Source organism: Cyanistes caeruleus, chromosome 1, assembly GCF_971803275.1.
Source record: "Cyanistes caeruleus chromosome 1, bCyaCae1.hap1.1, whole genome shotgun sequence".
Lineage (NCBI taxonomy): Eukaryota > Metazoa > Chordata > Aves > Passeriformes > Paridae > Cyanistes > Cyanistes caeruleus.
The window spans coordinates 54,391,317-54,412,898 of NC_141701.1; the positions used below are offsets into that span (position 1 = coordinate 54,391,317).

General features: G+C 35.8%; 1 long non-coding RNA gene across 1 annotated transcript; it reads left to right on the forward strand.

The window, feature by feature from the left end:
- Positions 1-7,196: 7,196 nt before the first annotated feature.
- On the forward strand, positions 7,197-20,888 carry LOC147655511 (uncharacterized). Its single transcript, XR_015288218.1, has 4 exons — positions 7,197-7,540; positions 7,792-7,881; positions 10,442-10,510; positions 20,846-20,888. It is a non-coding gene; the product is annotated as an uncharacterized LOC147655511 (long non-coding RNA).
- Positions 20,889-21,582: the final 694 nt, after the last annotated feature.

Here is a 21,582-nt window from a genome sequence, read left to right on the forward strand (position 1 = left end):
TCCTACAGTTATGACAGTGAGGAACAATGTATTCTAGCTTAGGCAGACAAACAGCAGGGTTGAAGTGAGGTGCAGAAACCTTTATACTTACAGACTATCTTCTTTAGTTGTTTTAATTTTGCTCTACTGTAAAATAAAAATAAAAATTGAGCATCTTGTTTTCCTTCATTATTTATTTTCTTAATTTCAAAAGCTTCCCAGTCTTTTGAAAGAGTCATTTATAAAAGGAAAAGTCTGGACTGAATTTCCTTAATGTAATTTCCTATGCAGTGACATTTCAGACATCATGGTAATAGAAAAGACTCCTTTTATCTGTGGGAAGACCTGAAAGCCCCAAATACAAGAAGCTGAAAAGAGACAAGGGAATGCCATAAGAGGATGATTGGTAAATTGAGCATAAGATGTGACAGGGAAGTCAAAGGGTGTAATGTAAGGTGTAACTATTGCCTTAATCATTATAGGATTTAAATTTTGGTTATTGCTTTTCTCCACGTCATGCAGTGCCAGATCACAAATTGCAATTACAGTTATATGGAATGACACTAAGATCACATAAGATATTGCAGCAGGGCTCTGTGAGTAAGGGATCTCACACAAAAACTCACTTTCTCAATCATCATTATAACAAATATGGAAATTATTTTATCGCTTCAAGTGTTGCTTAATACTATTCCTCTCTCAGGTCTTTTGCTTGTGACTACAAGTGATGGCAAAATGGAATGAAGTTCTTTCAAAATACTAGTTTTTAAAATGAAGATTAGTATTTTCCAAGAATTTCCCCAAATGTACTTTGAAATAATAAGTGAATATATATAAAAATATATGTATTTACATGCAAATAGGAATCTTGGAACCATGTTTAATTAATCTGAGTGGATGTTTATTAATGTTTAATTAAACTGTAGAACTATATAAGAAAGACAAGACAAAGTATATTAAAATTATTAGCAAATAAATCTAATGGCCAAATTTATCCATATCTTGAAAGATTCTATATCGAGCAAAAACTAAAATGGGACAATCATTATCAGTACTAGCTGACTATAAAATCAGTTTTTTACAAGGGCAGTGTAACAGATAAACATTGAAAATTGTATGAACAGATGATTATTAGTCTGCATATGAAATAAACATTGGAAAAACAATTTTCAAAGGCCATTGCTCAATTACTTTATTGATTAGGATTAAGAAGACTAAATGATCAACAACCCATTGTATACTGTGAAAACTCTGGTGGTTGAAACATTTAGGAAGAGAGGACAGCTCAAACATACAATTTTAAATACTGGTATTTATACCTCAGTTCAACTTAATTGCAATTTGTAGCCCCATAGAATTATCTAATCACCATCTGCTGCTTCAAAAGCAGTAAAAAATGATGACGATACCAGACAAATAAACTGCTCCTTAATAATGTCCATTTGGAACTCCTGAAAGAGAAAGCACCAGAAATAGAATAAGAATGAACTAAAAAAGCTCTCACAGAAATACTAGGTTTGTATCAGAAGAAAAATCATTACTGAGCAACTAATTGAAAAAGTTAATTACAATAAATATAGGAAGAAAACAATCTACACTTTATTAAATGGTCTTGGTCATAAGTAAATGCACATGTATGAACTAGAAGAAGTGGATATAGACTGCTTCTTTCATGGCTAGATATAAGTTTAGCAAAAGAGGAATATCTGACAGTTAATAATGCTGCAGATTTGTCTTTGAGTAGGAAGAGAGTCACTGGTGATGGAAACCTGAAAAGGATGTGTAGGGAAACAAGGTGAAGAATGAAATACGTGGATAATGGATTTTATTACAACTGCCCATAAACTCTGGAGACTGCATAAGGACTTTTTGATGGGCCTTTGTTATTTCTGACATGTACATCTATCATCTGTTATGTAGTGTATTTGCTGTGGATGAGCTTCTCTTTAGCCTAGCTGACCCCAGAGCAAAATTTATTGGTTCTTCTATTCCAGTTTCTTTTTATAAATTGTGTAATCAGTTCAGTTGATAGAAATATTGAATTGATGTATCTTTTGATTTTGGATAGAATTTTGGGGATCTTATGCATATCTTTGAAAATTTTTTCTTTTTTCTGGAATACAGCATGATGGTGAGGTCTGGGCTTGTTTGGGGGTTTTGACAGCTTAACTGCTTTGCATTCCTTTTGGAATTTCAATTTACAAAACTCTTATGACATTAGTACACTATCTGATCTTCCAAATAAATAGCTGAAATTATGGAAATTGACTTAGAAACATTTAACACTCTCAAAATGCAACGATCTCATGAAAGTTGGATCTTTTTTACTCACTTTTTAAAGACACAGGTATCTCTAGAAAAAATTTGTGTATGTCAGGACTTTAAGCATGCAGTTAAAATGTCTCAAAGACACTGTCCCCATAAGATAAACTACAATGGCAGGCACAGATGGCAAACAGGAGGGTGTTAATTTCAGGCCTGCATGGAGGTGAAAGGCTTGGAATTAGCACACTGGGCAAGATTCCACTGTGCAGACTGTGGGAGAAGCACAGAGGCAACAACAGGAAGATGCCAGACCTGATGAGGCAGATCTGGGTAACCTATTTGTACAATCTCCCACCATAGCAAGTGGTGAGAAAGGAAGCAACTGCTTGCATACATCCTATCCCAAGTTGTAGGAATGACACGGACACCTCTGGATGGCCGGGTCTTGCACTGACACTTTTCCAGTGGAACTTATGTTCTTTATGTACAAACAAATAGGAATAGTAATATTAGTCTTAATGGATTGTTCAATATATGAATTAAGTGCAAAATCCCTTAAAATATGCAAGGGAAAGCCTAAAGATACACCTATGATTCTCAGTGTACCTGCAGACTAAAATCTCATTTTAGCCCTCTTCTTTCTTGTTATGTGCATGTGAGTAATTCTAGTTGCATACGCATGATGGTCATTACAATCTGAATAATTACAAACAAAGAGCATGAATACGAGAGAAAAGGTGAGCTTGTAAAAGTTGTAATGAATGCACTGTGCAAAGACTCCACTGCACATTGAAACACGAGTTATAACCACCAATGTTTCTTTGTCAGTCTTTATTTGGAGTCATGTCTACAAATATGCTGCACTAAAATATCCAAGAAGAAGAAAGAGAGATTTACTATTTGGGCTCCATACACTTAATTTATTCTGTATTATACTTCCTACAATGTCCAACTCATTTATTGATGGGAAATTGTCCTTGCCAACCTTGTTACACTTCCACAAGAAGTTTGATTTCTAATACTGCAGAAGGTACACTTAAAATAAGTGTAATAATTTGGGCTTTTACTTTTTTTTGAAGTTTGAACCCATCTGGAGAAAAGCTCTTTCACAGTTCTTTAGATAACTTTCCTTTAAATTCTTTGCAGAGGTCCAGAGTTATGCTCTCAGTGGGGTAGCTGGTCCCAGTGCTCTTCCAAGGATACACCAGAGAATAAGACACAGAAGGTGCTTGGAAGCAAAACTAAAGAAGAAAAATATTGTAGTGGAAGACCATGGATAGGAAGATACTTCTGAAGCTGAGTGAGAACTTCTGTTACACACTGCCACAGGAGTATCATCTGCATGCTCTGAGATAATTTGTTTTGAATCCTATGTGCAAGGATTTCACTCCACAAAACCAAGGAGAAGAGATAGTGCTCCATTTCCAGAACAACAGTGGAAAAACAGAGCCTGAATCTGTTTTTTTCCTAGACAAACCTTGAAATTTTTAGCATTACTAAACATTCTTTCAAGTGTTGTGGGTCTCACCAGAGTTCTGGAAATCAATCTCCAGGATTTTTCTCCCCTCGAGCCCCAGTGTGGCCAGATGACTGGAAACCCTCACCCAGGAGGTGTTGGTCACAGGAGGCCAGAGCACATAAAACCCATTGCCCTGAGATGCACATGGTCACATCCCTATTGTCCTTGGATTTCATGGTAGCTGAGACCACATTAGGATCCAAGGATGTACCTATTTCTTGCTTTTCTCTCTTTCTCCCTTTTTCTACATCTAATATCCTCTCACAATATGGGTAACTTAAGGTTGGATGGGTAGGGTTGGAGAAGCCGATGCTCTCTGAGAAGCTTTATTTTGATTAAATGTTTGTTTTAACTTTTGTCCAATTCTTGATCTTCTAAAGCTTGGCAGTAAATTTAGAGTTTTAACCTTCTGGAAAATTTTGTCAGGTTCTCCTTTGTGCTCACCTCAGGGAAAAGCAGTACCTTAAGGCTGTTTTAAATAAACTTGCTGAGCAAGGACTGAGACTCAACACTCGTACCATAGAAGAAAATGGCAATGATTTTCCAGAGGGACTGTGCAGCAGCAACCACTACAAATACATGATTTTTCAAAGATTGTATAAGATCACTTCCTCCAAGTTCTTCCATTACCTGGGAAACTTCACTTGCTCAGACACTTTGATGTTACACTTCATCACACAAAACTCTCCCTCTCTGTTCAGTGCTATGAAAACATTATTCTGCAGCCATGCAACACAACCAGGCTTATTTTATGTGTTTTGAATTGGATACAGGCAAGATAATACCGAGATAGAAGGACATTATATAGGGTTCCACTCAGCTCAGTGCTGAGTGTTGTATGTTGTGGATGATGCCAGTCTATGCCACTTGGCTCAGGATCAGAGTATAATTCCATGCTTGTTGCTTTTAGTGAATACCTGTAGTCTATAAGGCTTATGAATGCAACAGTGTTAAAAGATTTAATAGCAAGTGTAAAATTTAATATTTTGTTCTCTTATATGAAATACTATTATTCATAAAAAATTAAAGTATTCACTTCTAACATTTTGAGTGATTGGCTGATACTACCACATACTCATGGAGCTGTGAAGGGAATGTAGGGAATAAAACAGAGTAAAAGGCTTTAAATAAGAGAAGCATTAACCTCAATATAATCAAGCTTTTTCCCTGGATGAATGATGAAAGCCAAATCTATTATAGCTGGAAAGAGAAACCGAAGAAAATCATGAGGACTTGAAGGAGCTCCCTGAAAAGAGTTTTCTTCATGAAATTTGAATCTATGGCTCCTTATACTGACTTGTTGATAATATTTACAGCAGATTTCTTATAGCTTTTTAAATGTATGTTTTCATGCTAAATGTTCAATATGTGCTCAATGTGCATAGTGTGTTTTTTTTACAAGATTTCTCTAAATTCCATGTATCCTACCCTATGCTATTGATTATTTTGCTGCTTGGTAGTTGTTAAGTCCTCCATGTCTAAACATAAAAAAATGCAGAGAAAATAGTATAAAATATGATAATATGCAATAAAAAGAAAGAAATACACAAAGAATCCTATATAGGAATAATAAAGGAAAGATCCTTATATTTATTCTTCTTACATTTAGCATATAAATACACCTGCATATGCCTTAAAACCTAAAAGCTAATTCTGAAAATTCATCGTGGGTTTTCCAGCTAGTGTATTTATTTAAAAATAACAATGTGTTAGTTTTAAAATGCAGTGGAGATGCTGCAAACTTTTGTATGAACACCTGGCATGATAGTGGCAAATCAGGAGGTGGAATATCAAATTCTTTGTCATGCTTCTACAGAGGCATTAGGAATTTCATCATAGCAAGAGAGTTTGCTATTCACTAAACTGCAGAGCGTTTTATGTAGGGACTTTCTTTTAATATGTTTCACTGTATTGTCAAAAGAGTAATAAACTGTGACAAAGGTTTTCATGTTTTTGAATGAAAAATATTTATAGACTGAAAATTGTTGCTTGGCAAGTCAACTATGCAACCTCCGTCAAAATGAAAAAAAATTTCAAACATTTAGTATTTTAGTCTCAAGAAAGAGCTTAATTTTTAATGTAGCACTAAGAAAAAGTATAATTGAAAAATTTAACAGAGAGTGAGCTAGAAAACTACAATTACATGGAAGACACTGTTTGCATTCTCGGCATTTTGACTGGTGATCTTTTAGAAAAGTCCCAGCATGATAACTGCTACAATGGATTTCAGGAAAAAGAGTCCTCAAAAAAAAAAAAAAAAAAAAAAAAAAAAAAATTAAATCCAACAAAAGCAGTAAAAATAAAATATCCTGTCAGAAGACATTATTAAGGTTGTTTATCACAGATGTATCATAGATGAGAAATGCAATGCACTAACTTCTTGTGGATGAAACTATATGTATAACAAAGCACAGTACATTTTCCCTTACACTCTATAGCTGTGTGTTATCACTGGATCATTATTTATTAGCAGCCATAATGAACATTCTCCATCCACAGATTTCAAATACTGTCATTGAAATACAGGCCATTGTTTAGTTTTGCTTCTCTGATCTGGTTTATCACTTGCTTGTACATATTCATAGGCAGAATTGTATTCCCATGGAAAATTATATAGGAGATGTGCCTCCCAGTCAGGACCACATAAGAAGCACTAATTCATTGTTCCACTTGTGCTGAATTCTAGCTCCTTCCAAGACTCCAGTTCACTCAAGTGCCTTGCCACCTCTATTTCTTATTTATGGCAGTCTCATTTTTATTGTTTAAGTCACTTTGAGGTTAAGCACATGCTTAGAAATCTGGCTCAGTTGATATCTGAGTAACTGACCTGAAATTGCACATTTTACATGGTATAAATAAGAAATTTGCAATCAGTTGAGAAACATCTGCCACACTTTGCAATAACAAACTCAGTAGGAACACATTCAGGAGTAGATGATAGCAACAGAGGAATTGCTGAAATTATTTTTTTTATTTTATTTTATCAAGCTAAATCCAGTAGTTTTGTCACTGGGACAGTAGTGCTCATTTACCAACCACCAGGTTATTATTAGATGTTCTTAGTTCTACATAAATTCTGAACAGAAACTTCTAAATAAATCAGCATTTTCGAGTGTCACAGATGAAAGCACTTATAATTATTCAGAATATAATGTTCAATGTGATTTTGAAATCTAGATATCTGCTTGAAACACACTAAAATATGTATTGCATTATTTGATGAATAATTAACCAAAAAGCTAGGTTAAAGTAATAAAACCATACTAGTGCAAAGTTTAATGGAAAATTGCATGTTTTGATCCTTGTTGAGCCTTTCCCCTCTTGGTCTCACTTTACACCTCCCACCACCCCTTCACATTTCAGTTTAAAACATTCTTTTTCAAATTATGTTGATGTGGAAAGAAAAGTCAGAGTGTGCAAGCAGAGGCAAATCAACAAACTGCTATGGTGCTGCATGGTGCCACAGCCAGGGATTCAACTACTTAGACCTCAGGCCTCACTTTGAGAAGCTTACTCCTCTGGGGTCTGATGTGGTCTGGCTGTAGGAGAAGGGGAAGAACAGCCTCAGTAAAGGGCTTGCCCAGCTGGTGAAGAGGGTTTTAAAGTTTCTGGAGTAGGGGTGTTGCAGTCCTCAAACACAGGATCATGTCCAGAGAAGCTAGAGTTACAGGGAACCAGCATGGGACAGGAACAAGAGGGGCTTCTGTTCATGAAACCATTTATCCAGCGTGGGAACAAACTCAGATTCAGATGCAGAGAGCTCTGAACAAAAGCAGGGTGAGGGGTTTTGATGGACAGAACTAGGGTGGACCACTAAAAACACAGCAAGGGAGAAACCCCAGGGGCTCAAGCCCAATCAGAACTCCTGGGCTGCCCCTCACAAGGGGTCTGGGGTAGGGCAACTTCATCCAGGCCTCACACGGCCCATCCCCCAAAGCAGGAGATCAAAATTCACACTAGCTGGGCATTTCAGCCCTGCCTCCACTTTAACAATGCTTATCTGAAACTAAATCTTTGCCTCCCAACAGAGGGGTACCTCAGTTCATCCCAATCCTACCACTTGGATGGCAGTGGTACAAGCCCAGAGCCTGCAGGTGGAGTTCCAGATGCTCCAGCCGGTAAGCCAGCTTCATTGGGGGCCCAATTTAAATTCCTCTATTCAAGCACATTACATCCTTGTTTCCACTCTGGAGAGACGTGGATGTGACCTATAGATCAGCAGTTTGCTGTTCCAGCTGTAGCAGAGCTGTACAAATAGGGCACCACAAAACAGGTCCAGTGTAGAAACACCTGGATTTTAAAGTCTAAGTTTTCTTAGATTTTTAACAGATATTGGTTATAATATTTTGGAACCTGGCAATTAGAATTACTTCAAAACAAGAATAGAAGCTCAATTTCCTGTTGAGAATATGACTAAAGAAAGTGCTTACAGTATTTTCAGAGCAATCATTGGTAAATAAGTATATTTCCTGACCAGCTGAGGTTTAGTTGGCTGTTTTTTCCCACTTTCTTGATCAAAGCCTAAGAAATCACTTTTCAGCCATTATTGATTACTCAGTGAGATGAGTAATCAATGACAATGATTAGAAAAAAGAGATTAATTAAATTCGGAACATCACCTGATTTGAAAATAACTTTGATTATTTTTCTGTGGCAGTCTATGGAGCTCAGTCTTCATTGGGATAAACTTTAAATGATCTTTATTTTAAACACACACACACACACACACACACACACACACACACATATATACATATATATATATGAAGTATCTTTTAATGGGTTGATGTAGCATCTGGCTGTTCTATTCCCAGTTTTCAGTGTTGGAGGCTGAAATTTTCAAATTGCTTAGAAAATCAAAGAGATTACCATAAAATCAACAGCCTTCCAAGTCAGTCGTATGCACACATCTTAATTCATCTTGTGGATAAATGTTTGCAGGATCAAGGCCTAAATTTTATCTTGGTTTATGTTCAAGTTCTTTATGTTAATGCAGGCACTCGTGATTGCTTGTAACAATTCTGTTCAAACCGTCACTATTCAACAGAACTCAAGAATAAGAAAATAAAGTAATATAAACAACAAAAAGTGATTGTTTCCAGGACAAAAACTCTGTTAGTTTTATGCTTAATGTATAATTTTAAATAAGAAGAGAAAGATCTGTCTAGAAGTATGCCTTTTCAACTCTACCGATAATCTGTTCATAAAAGAAAAAAGTTAATCTTCAAATTACAGAGAAAGCATTTTGAAAGCCACATGATGTCATATGATTTGATTGTGATTTTAGAACTTTGTATCCTTTTTTTCACACAGCTCTACATGCTCTGGTTTTAATAAGTCTTTGCAAGTCAATGTATCATAGTTCATTTACTCACCCTGGAGCAAATGCAAGGTATTAAACACCAGCATTGGGTGGAAAAGATATGAAATGAGAGAGAAGCACAAGAAAATTGTGTTTAACTCCCTTGTGACTTTTACAAATATATGGAGAGAGAAGGCAAAGTTGGAAAAGTTAAAACTTGAATTTTGAACTTTGCCTTTCTTCCAGTAAAAACTTTTCAGAAACAGTAAATAAAAGTTAAGTTATAAAAGTGGCTGATATATGACAAACTGAGGCAGTGTTCAAGACACACAAACAGTGCATAATAAGTAGTTCCTCTTGCTGTCTGTATTTAATATATATTGGAAATAAGTTTTTAATATTTTTCACATTTTCAGTTTTCTGAGGAAATATAAATTTGCTTTCCAAGGAAGTATATTGAACAAGGATGATGGCATTACATTTATAAGCATTCTAGAAACTCAAATTCACTTCATTCAGGTCTTACTGTAAATGCATCTTTCACATAGATATCTATGACTCATGAATACATAGAATACACATACAAGCAAGGAGTTGCAGATTTATCTCTTAGACTAACTTTATTTGTAAAGAAATGCAAAATAATAAAAAGACAAGATTTAGTGGCACATGAAAAAATCATGAGGAAGGATTTTCTAAAGAAAAATCCCAGTGGTACAATTTTTCAAAGACCACAAAGCTATATAGGTGTGAAGTGCTTACTTAAATGAAATTTAGACTTGATTTTTTTAATTATGATTTAATTGTATGCTCCTGAGATGCTTCAGTAAGAAACATAACCACAATAAGCATGCTCTATGATAAATTAAAAGACGAATCACCTTGTGTAGAAGGTGATTCAAATCTTACAGAGATTGAAGGTGTTTACTGATGTCCATAGACCACATAGAGATCCAGGCCAGTTTCAATCCTAAATCAGATTCCTCAGTAAGATGTTTAACTCTTTGTGAGATATTTCAATATTTTGTGCCAAATCTCTGTTTAACTCTGTGCACACTTCCTTTACTGCTTAATATTTATATTGAATATTTGAAAAGCAAGCTTGTATTATTTGTCCAACCCCACAGATGGGTACTGCTTGCTCATGTAGATACAGTGGACTTTCAGCCTTAAAAAAGTATCTGTTGGAACAATTCCAAAATGCCCCCTTTTATACTCAGAAAGAGACGGAAATGCAGCAGTGTGTCACACAGCAGAGTCAGAAAGGCAGGTTCTTTTAGAAAAGCAGTCTTTTCCCACGTGACATGTCAAAGATAGATCTGCTATTTTCTTCTGGTTTGTATTAGAGGAGTCAAGGCTGTCTGTATTTCCCACAGGAAAATGAAGTACGGCGTGTATGGGAGCAACTGATGGCTTTGCATTCATGAAACCTGAACTCTCCTGAGGTATAGATTTCAGAGCTACTGTATCTGGGGAAGCAAATTCTGGTTGAAATTCAGAAAGAAACCCTGTTTGACAAGATGATTATTAGAAAGTATTTTAACTGTTTGTGCATAGTGGCCTATGATGGTTTGATAAAAATATGTCACTGAATAACAAATAGGTAGAGCTATATACATGTATGTTGCATGCTCATCTGGAGAGATGGTCAAACAATATCATTTGAATTGAATAGAATTTGAAAAATTCTAAGTTTTTTCTTTGTTTTCTCAGATTCATATATTAATATAGCAACAAAAAAAAGCAATAATTTCTCTGGAATAAGACTTCAGAAGACAGTTATGAATCTGGGCATGGCATGATTTGATCTCCACATTTACTGCATTTTAAATTGCTAGGGTAAAAAGAAATCCCTTGCTGAAAAGTTAGGAACTGAAGAGCATAACATTGAAAGGCCAAATGTTATGATCTAGTTCTCTGAGCCAGATTCGGCTTCGGAAGAAACTTAAGAAAATAACTTAAGAAAAATGTGTCCTTTTTTAAAATTTATTTTTTGTAGTTATTTTCCACATCATTTTATCTAATGTTAGGCGAAATTGAAGCACAAAAAATCTGTGATCTTGACTGAGACAGTGACTCATTGGTCACTCAATGATGGCTTTCATTCAGTGAAAGCCTCAGTGATGAGGCAGTAGAACAAAGACCTGAATTTATCACTCTTCCAGGGAGACAGTCAAAGATGTTTCAAGTAGGTACCTTTTACTAAATTCCAAGTTGAAGCCTGATTCAGGTTTAAATGCTGCCTTTAGGTACAGTCCTAAGTATGGGAGAAATGAGAATGTATAAAGCCTCTTGAGGCATTGCTGAGGAGTACCTTTAAAGTCATTTAAAAGAGATGACTTTTCTGCAGCACAGTTCCCTTTTATGCTGGAGTGAGAGTAAGGGCTTTATTCAGCTTATAGCTGCCTAAACATGGCTGTTTTTAGACTGGTAAAGCTTTCTCACCTTAAAGAAACTCTAAGAGCATGGGTTTAGGAAGGATTTAAGTTATCTGGATATAATGTGAATATATAAAAGTATAAGAGAAGGGTTTGTGAGCCTTTTCTGCAAAAGGTCTGTCTTCAGTGGTGGTGTGAAAGAATGGAGCATTGCTTCAGGACATAATGTGTATTTTCTGGTTGCCCTCATGTGAGTAGTGCTACCTGCTTTCAGAGGCAAAAAAATTAAATTATGAGTGCTAACAGGTGACTACTAATTGAATGTGTATGTGCTGGACGTCTACATACAAAAGGCGAACTTCTGAATTCCCTGACAAAAGCCTGCTACTTCTGTGGCCAGGACAGGCTGGTGGTAGATTTTGATAACAGCCAGATTAAAAAAAAAAAAAAAAAAAAAAAAAATACCACATCATTCAGAGGCACATTGAAGGCTCATCATATGCTTCCCTTCTGCACATAGCCTACTAAAATGAAAAGAATGAGGCTTTCAGGGCCCTGAAGTCCAACTAGACTGTTCATAAAAAGCAGAATTGGTTTCAGAAAGATGAAGATCCTGTCTGGAGATAAGGTCCTAGAAACGGGGTAACCTCCTGGAGATGAGACAAAGAAGCAGAGACCAGTGCTGGAGCCATGGCCACTGATGCCTGAGGCAGGCAGCACTGGGTGATGGCACAGCAGGAGCCAACAGAGCTTTCTGACCAAGTGGCCCAGTGCAGTGGCCACCTCCCCACCAAAAGTCAAGGAAACGGGTGTGTGAAACTAGAGTGTAGGCTAAAGACTGTTGTCTTCTTTGCTCTTGAATAAACTGCAGTCAGACAATCAAGATGCTAGAATTCAAAGGTGTACCAGCCTTCATCACCCCAGCAGTTGTTACTGTAAACAGGAGGCATGAGACAATAAGGTTTATGTGGTTGTTTGTTTTCCCCCCAGAGAGTCGTTTCAGATTCCCTGATATGTGTCTGGAAGAAGCACAGGTCTGTCTTAATCACTTCAGGAGGTTATCCTTGGAACTGTCAGATTCTAAATTAATTATTTTAAGGAATGTGCTATATTACTTTCTAAACAAGGAAAAAAAAAAATTGCTATTAAATAAATATATATAATATATATTTTTTATATATATATATATATATATATATATATATATATATTTATATATATATTGCATTTAAAAAATGCATCCTATGCCTGATCTATTGCTGTGCTATTCTTTAGGATGTTTTCTCTCTGTCAGTTCAATTGTCCATAATAGCCCTTACTCCTCTGCTCCATTTGAATACTCACATACACTTCTGTGGTTTGAATCCTATGACTTTTCTAATTCATGTACCTCCACAAAATTAGCCACTCAATATTAATACCTTCATGGAAATATATCAGGATATTAATGGCTTTGCTAAAATATTTCAGAATAAAGAATGAAATCTGTGTCACCCTTTCAGGCCCCTTTCTCTCTAAACCTATTTCTGAGCCCAGTTACGTAAGGACAATGAAGTGGCATAATTTTTAGGCAGTTTGGGTTTTCTTTTGTTTTTGTTTGTTTTTGTTTTGTTTTTGTTTTTTTTTTTTTGTAAACTAGCTAAATTGTTGTGGTACATGTATTTCTGCATGGAATATCCTCTGAGTCTCAGTTCCCTCTTTTCCTGGCAGAGATGACTTCTCAGAAGATCCAAGTTCTGCAATATCAGTGTGTTGTTAATATCTCTTCTGTAAACTCTTAAGTGAATCTGGCAGTTGGTAGTGATTATTAACCTTGCACTGAACCAGCAATTAATCTGTTCAGGCTGCAGAGGAAGAAGAAAGAGAGAGAGAAAGAATGAGAGAACACAACCTGCTCTGGCTCAGTGATTCTGGTGAATCTGAGTACCCTGATCTGATATTGTTTAAACTCATTAGTATTCTCTATCTAATCTTCAGATTTAATTCATTACATACATCATTTCCCCATAGCCTATACACCCATTTGTAATTTCTCTGACATATTTTTCATCTGCATGCTTTATCCTTGGCAGAGAAAACATGAGGTTAGGAAACAAAACCTTTGATAAATATGTATTTAGTGGTGTGTGAAGTAATAATAGAAAAAAAACCCTAAGCATTTTTCTTCTATGCTGCATTCTGCTGCATCATCCTGACCACAAAGTGAAGCAAAATTTGGCTCTATATACCTTTAAAATTATCTTACTGCTGTTGGCATTTCATTGAACTTTATGGACAATGCATTATCATATTATTGTCAAGTCAGAAATGAGTAAACAGAACTGTATTTTCCAATGTTATTTGACTTATCTTTCTGGGGATACCAGAAATGTAAGTAATTTATGACTGTTTCTTTACCCATTCTGACACATTTCTTAGATGCAGGAAATTCAGAGGTCTCATCACCTAAAGGCAAGGCAGCAAACCAATCAAGCACGTATGAGTGGCTGCTTGGAGCCAGGGAGCAAAATGCAGAGCTTGGTTTCCAGATTACATCAGCACCAGTTGTCCACAGAAGAAGAAGCAAGGAAAGACAAGTATCTAAAGAAAAATAATTTTCCTGTTTAATTACCCACCACTCTGTAGCTCTTGGCTTTCCTGATCCAAAGGATCAAGTTTTCTTTGTTTCTCAAATTTTTAACATCTGGAGTGTTCTGTGGCTACTTGTAAAACCTCTACCAAAATATGGTGTGAGAATTTTATTTTTTTTCAAAAATAGCATTTTTTGGTTTTGTTATGGCCTTAAATTCTTTTTATAAGAGACAAAGAAAAAGTATTTTCTCTTTTCTTACTCAATGCCAGTTGCAATATTTATACAACTCCATCAGACAGCCCCTCTGTCATTTCTTTGACTAAATGAGAAGACTTAGTCTATTCAATCTTTGCTTGTTCAGGAGCTGTTCCATAACTTTTATTTTTCTCGTTGCTGTCTCTAAGCTTTTTACCTCTTCTGCTACACTCTTTTTGAGATGAGGGGACCAGAACTGCACACAACATCCAAGATGCTGACACACACTGAAATTATACAGTGGATGAATGTGTAATTACATCCTTTCCTCTCCACTCGCTGCAAGTTTTTCTATCATCCTCAGACACCTCTGTGCAACCTCTCATCTCTGTGAAAATAAAGACCTTCCAGGGGTAATGATTTCGGTACTCTGTAAGACTGCTAAAGCCATTAGGTACCTCCCAGTCTCACCTCACTTTAGAGGTAGTAAACTTCATAATTCGCCACCATGGCTACATGTGTAGTTTTGTTCTGTGCGTCTTGAGATTGCATTTTGCCTTTTGCAAGCATGAGACAGCTTTCAGAATTCTCTCTTTAACTATGCTCAGAAACTTTTGCATTCTTCGATCATCTCAGTTCTTCCTGATGTCCCCTTGCTTGTTGATGCATATTATCACATAATCATTTGCCTGATTGGTATCAACATCCCAGGAGAGTTGAAGGAACCATCCTTGCTTCTAGACTGCTGAGACCCTTCATATTATATTTTGGTGGGTTTTTTTGTTTAATGAGATTTTTTCTATAGCTTTTGCAATAGACTTTTCTGATTCAGAGGACTCCATCTGTAGTAAAGTCTTCCACAGACAGGTCTAGTGAGAAATCTTCAAGGTTGATCATTACCTGAATAATTTACTAATCATAATTTATCATATTAAAAATATGTATACAAAGCAGATAACTGAAAAAGTGTCTCAATGCTCTCAGTTCATTAAAACACTGAGATTATTTCAAAACAGCTTCTTATGGTTAACTGTTATATGGGTCTGATTTGATAAAAAAACTCATATATTTTCCAGTGAAAGATTTGTAGGGAGCAGCAATGTTTGTAATTTGACCTATTTCTATAACACAAACAAACAAGGCAAAAGCAAACAACAACAACAACCCCAAACAACCCAAACTAGCACCCTCTCTTGTAGTATTAATGACAAGAAGAAATCCCTCTTGGAGGTCTAAAGTCTATTATAGATATGAGATAGCATCAAGAGATGAGGCACCACTGAAGTTCTTTGTGCCAAATATTTCAGACAGCAAAAGCTAAGTTGAATTCTAAGGTTTCCTATATATGGATCCCTGCAAAGCCAAAACTGGCAAAGACATAGAAGAATATATACATATTTACAAACAACTCACACACTGTCAGTTATAACCCTGAAGTTAATATTTGCTTCTGGGCTCATGCGTTGAGTTGGCAATTTTCTAGTCATAAAATTTTTCCTCAATCTTCTTTGGTCCTTGGAATGCATGCTACCTCTTGAGTTATCACTAGCATGAACACACTGTCCTTCCAGGAGGATATGCAGGCTCTTCCATAGTGCCTCTTCAGATGGTCATTACCTAGGCCATTTAATTTCTGAGAGTTTTAGTTCTCTAAACTCTAAAATCAAGTAATAACACCATTTTCTCAATCACAATGTGCTGTATAGGTAGAAGTACCTATTACTGACTAGTTTTAGAGAAACAGCAATCTATTCTATTTGCTGTCCATCTGCATTTGAACAGTATTCATAGCACTTTAAAAGATTTTTTTTTAATGGATTATGTCCTATATGTCAGTGATTCTATCTGTAGAATTATCTGTACCAAATTGCCAGTATGTTTCAGGCTTTCAAATTCTTCTGTGAAGAGCTGGTGTCTCACACACAGTTTAACTTGGAACTCTCCAAAGCAGTGTCACATATTTCCACTGGAAGTGGTAGCTCCTTTTCATCAGAGATGCAGAGCTTCAGTTGCTTTGTTATCAAGTTTGGAGGATGAGATAGCATTAGCTTTGAGTAGGAATAGTTTGGGAGTTTTTGTGTGACTTCCTATGAAAATAAATCTTAGGTAATTGTGTTATCTATTTGCCTGAGTTTTGTCCATTCCCAGTTGTTTTATTCCTTATCTGTCAACCAGTTTTCTCCAGAACTACTTGTAAGCCCTTTCATTATTTTCAGACATATTTGAAAGTGTAGCAAGAAGACCATTATGGACAATAAAAAATTTGTTAAGTATGCATAAGAAAATGAAATTAGCACATCTAATGAGAAAAAAAGTAGGAAGAACTCAGCCTCACATCTTCCATTTGGTAGTAGCCAGATTGCTGTCCATAATGAACCTTTCAGAACTATTTCTCCTCAGATGAACTTTTCTTGATGAAGTACTGGGACTGTAGGTGTACAAACAGGTGTGAAACTAGGTTTCACTACTTTTTCCTCTAATTGAACAATGTGATAAATAACCTCTTTCATGACTCTAATGTTTTCCAAAATATTTTTATACCTGATGAGGATGTCTGCACAATGATCCATATTCTAGAATGCAGTTGCTATTATGAGAAAAGGGAAGTTGTGTATTGTTTTTCTTACTGTCTCAAGACTCTGCTGAAACAAAGCATAATTCTGTACAACAAATTAGCTTCCAAAGGACTTTTAACTTCTCTTCCTCTTTCAGAGGCTTTATTAGGAATCATCCTATCTTCACTGTTCAGACCACAGTACAAGGGAGATATATTTATGGCAATTGAATAGTAGGTGCAGAAAGATCTTGGTGCACAATGAATTTTCAGGGAAGACTGGAATAATTTGACGTCTGCCCGCACCTCCATATATACTGACAACATTTTTCCACCATAATTAGAATGACATTCAAAATAACAGCTAGCATTTTCCCTGAAAACATAAACAAACAAACCTCCCCCAATTAGTTTCACAAGATGACTGAGTGAGCAGAGCTAAAGATTCCATTAGGAGCTTACTATGCTAATCTAATTAGCCAGGGAAACACTCACATATTATGGAACTGGAATCAATAAAAATTCTGAAAAGCTAGATTTACACTCAGTCACAAAAAGGATTATGCAGACAAATCACCATTCTTTTGCTTATAATTTTCATGAGTAATAAGCAGAACAAACACAATTCTTATCTGAAGGGTCACATGTAAATATGCATGACATGGTCTGAATATTCTTTGACATGAAAAAATTAGCAGAAATAATTTACGAGCTTTAATGTAATCCATAAACAATTTACACACTGTTTTGTTTTTTCAGTGAGGAGAAAATATATTCAGTCTCCTAAAATAATTTTCAAGCTTTAAACAAGTAGAAGGTCTTCAAAACCTAGACTCCACTTCTACCAGTTATATTAAGTTTATGTGGAACTTACTCATAAGAACTCTCTCAGCAGTTGTCAAAGTAACGAGAGATCATCTTTGTGGTTTTTGCATCATAGCTTTTAGTGAAAGAAGAAAATATTACTCTTAAATCAGCAACAGAAATTGCAGAAAGTGGCTTAGTTGTTTTCAAGGACAGAGACTCTTAAGCTGTGTTCCCCACAGGTGTCAAAGCATGAGAAATGTCCTTGAACTTTTCTATCTAAAATGAAATCTGCATTTAGTTTACAGAACAAAATTAAGTAAATCTGCATGAAGTAATATTTATAAATATGCAATTGCTTTTAGACTACAGTGATATTAAAAAAAAAAATAGCACTGAAGAAGCAGCATGGCAGCATGATTGCTGAAAAAGTTTAGTTACAGTGAATTTATGTGTCAATGTGCCCTTCATCATCACATCAGCAACTCCACATTGCTTGTCTGGACAGAAAATCTACCTCATTCTGAAGCTTCTGTCTCCCTCTTGCCTATTATTTTGCTATGCATCAGGTAGCTTCTAGGCAGCTTAATTGTTTCTTCACACTATGTAAACCATTTAACTTCTCTGGCATCCTGCAGAAATTAAGCTCATTATGGACCCAGTGGCCCAAATGACACCACTTTCCCACAAGGTACAGCAGGGAACCGTATTAGTGGTAAAGCTCAACGGATAGAATATATCACCTGTGACACATGGCTGTAGAGGGAATGGAAGAAGAAAGTGATTTGTCAAATTATATTTGTAGTGGTCAAGTGAGGTTAAAAATGGTCAAGGGTTACAAATACTGATTCAGAATCTTGTCAGAAAAACTGGCAAAGGTTATTCTCTTTCATTATGATGCAACCCCCCCACCTCCTGCCTCCTCCCCCCTGATTTCTTCTCTACACTCTGTCATCCTAAGACATCTGAAATCCTTATCCTTTGACCTAAATTGGAATTAAATTAGTTAAACAGTAGAATAAATGTAAAAGACTAAATGAGAAAGGGGGAGAAATCCAGACGTTATTATTCAGTAGGATTTGTTGGTCAAATAAAGATTAAATTGAGTGAAAGTGATAGAATTTTGCCCAGCATTTGTTTGAAAGCTAGTCTTTTTGGGTTATAAACTGGTGTTGAATCTGAGTGCTCCAAAATGTGATTCAGAACACGATTTTCTCTAAATGTACTTGCCAGAGGTAAATGTAATAATTTATGGAGTGTGCAGAAAATGTTTTCTTCAGCTATTTGCTATTCAGAAAAGGTTTTCCTTTGCTCTTACTGTTAGGCTTTTATGCTGGCAGTCTTATTAAGGTCAAGCCCTATCAAAATATTACCTCTGGGGTCAAAAGGGTAGTGTAGTCCTTCCCAAGGCTATTACACATTTTGGTGATCAACTGCTGGAGGGCACTTAAGAGAGATCCAGAGCAGTACACCAGCCCCTGGAGGATGAAACATCTAGTTTTTGACAGCTTCCTGTAGTCATGAACTGGGAGATTTATGAGGTTAGATTTGATCTCTAGTCCTGTCTAAAGCCAGGTACACTGTATGCTGCATTACTAAACAGGCTAGTAGGCAAAGCTAATATAGCTTCTTAAAGGTGAACTTGAAAGGCTACTTTTAAATCTCCAGCTAGCTAGCTAAATCCATTTTAATGCCAGCTGTGAGAATTAGGGAAATGCAGTCTCACAGGTACATTTTATTAAAGCAAACAGCTAAAGCAACACTCTGTCTACTTTCTGGTAATGTTTCTTCAGCAGTAGTGGAAGCACAAACGAATGGAAGGTGAATTTTTATTTATGTTGTTTAAAATTTCTAATTTTCGCCTGTGTTGAAAGTAGTCGGGACCATCTCTTCACCCCTTTCTGTAAGCCCTAGATCAATATGGTCTGACTCAGCACCTTAAACATGCTAGGAACTTCTAAAACTTTCATACTCTTTTTATGTTATGTTATATTCATTTAAACAATGAAAAATTAAGTGAGAAATCTAATACCCTCCTCATAAAGAACAACGTTTGAGAGAAAAATTGTTAAATGATACCTTAGACTTTTGTATATTATGTACTGTGAAAGAAAAAGTGAAAATTAAAATGCCTTCAAGTGCTTGAACTGCATCAAAATCAGCCTCAGTGTTTTACAGATATGATAAAACAGCTGAAGTACCTATGAAACACACAGTTTCATGTGTTTGATTGGAGCACAGCTTTGAATTGGCCTGTAATAATTTCTAGTGCCTCAGAATCTGGTACTTGAAATCCCAGATCTCAAGGTCTGTGAATAAACCTTATGTCAGTCAAATAATAAGTGAAGTGAATAACTAAACAGAAAAAGGGGTTTCTTTACAGGAGATAGAATTATTCTACCATTTTCAAACAGAAGACAAAGTAAGACAAAGTAAGGTCAGGAAGAAAAGTTAAAAGGATATTCCTGACAAACCCCAAAAAATAAATCCTGTAGGATTTATCCAAAAGGAGGATCTATGAGGCATGTGATCATACAGCAGAGAGAACGAGGCACAAGTCATATCTTTTTACAGCCCTTACTGGGTGTGTTTTGCTATCAACTTTCATTCTTCCTGACTAAAGCCTAACTTCATGTAGCAACCCCACTAAAACCAATAGACATACTAATCTGACCCTCATCAGTGCCAAACAGATCTTTACATTTTACAAGGCTGTAATTCACCTTTCTCTAAGTACAGACAAATGGTTCAGACTTTCCCTCAGTATTTATACTTTCCTCCTCATTTCTTAATTACACTGAAATGCTAAAAGGCTTTCTGACCACACTATTTTATTTGCTTGCCTTTAATTGATATTGTTTCACAGGAGATATTATCAATTATGAAGATGATAAATGACTGGGTGTCTTTCCAGAAGCTGCTTCAGCAAGCTGTCGGCTATGAAATTTATTCCTGGCCTTAAGGTCAGGATTAGTTTTACCATCAAAATGCAAAACAAAACAGGAGAGTGAGACTTAGTTTACGTAGAAATGGTGCAACTTGTCAAGTATGGTAGCGTGTTGTTACTTGATAATTAGTTCAAGACAAGCCTGAAGCTGCTTCAAAGTACATTTTAAATCAGACCAAACTCAAGAGTCTTTGGGGAGGCATCAGTAACAATTCAGTGGAAGAACAGGATGCTGTGAATGCTTGTTATTCAAGTATTTTCTTTCCTTATGCATGAGTTATATGGAAGCAGTAAGAACGTATTTCTTCTTTTTCTCTCCCTTTGATGCAGATAAAAATACAAGTCAGCCAAAACACACAGTGAACTAAGAAAGGTAAAGCGAAATTCTCTGCAGACTTTAATCCAATTTCTAGGTTACCAGAGATGATGACAATAAAAATAACTAATGAGAAAATCCTGAGTATGTATATTTCTAAACTGGCATAGTATGGAACTTCAAACAAGAACAAATACAAGAAAAAGAATTTAAGGTCTCTGGGATTTTTGATGCAAGTTTGCAAAATACCTTGGATGCTGAGTTCCTAGTCCTTAAATAAGACCATGTATAAAAAATGCATGACAGTCATGAAAGTCTTGTTAACATCAAAAAAATCAAGAAAATATTGAATTCATATCTTATAAAATAACAGATTTTTTTCATTAATTTAAGTATTCAGTACCTCTAAATGTAAGCTTTATATTATCATTAGTTTTCACTTCAAAGAACTCTATAAGATACTTTTGAAGCTCTATTATTCATCAACAGTTAAGGGAAGTTAAGGGATTATGTATTTCAAGGAGTTAACAGGATGAGTGAGTGTATATTTTAAATACTTTTATCATAATATCACCTTGAAGTAATAGAGTAATTCTATATAAACAGCAGACTTATCAAATACTACAATCTGCTCAGTGGGGTTTTTTTGGGGTTTTTTTAGGTTTTTTGTTTGTTTGTTTGTTTTTTGGGTTTTGTGTCATTAATAAGATGTAGTTTGGATTCTGATCACTCACAGACTAGCAATTGACTG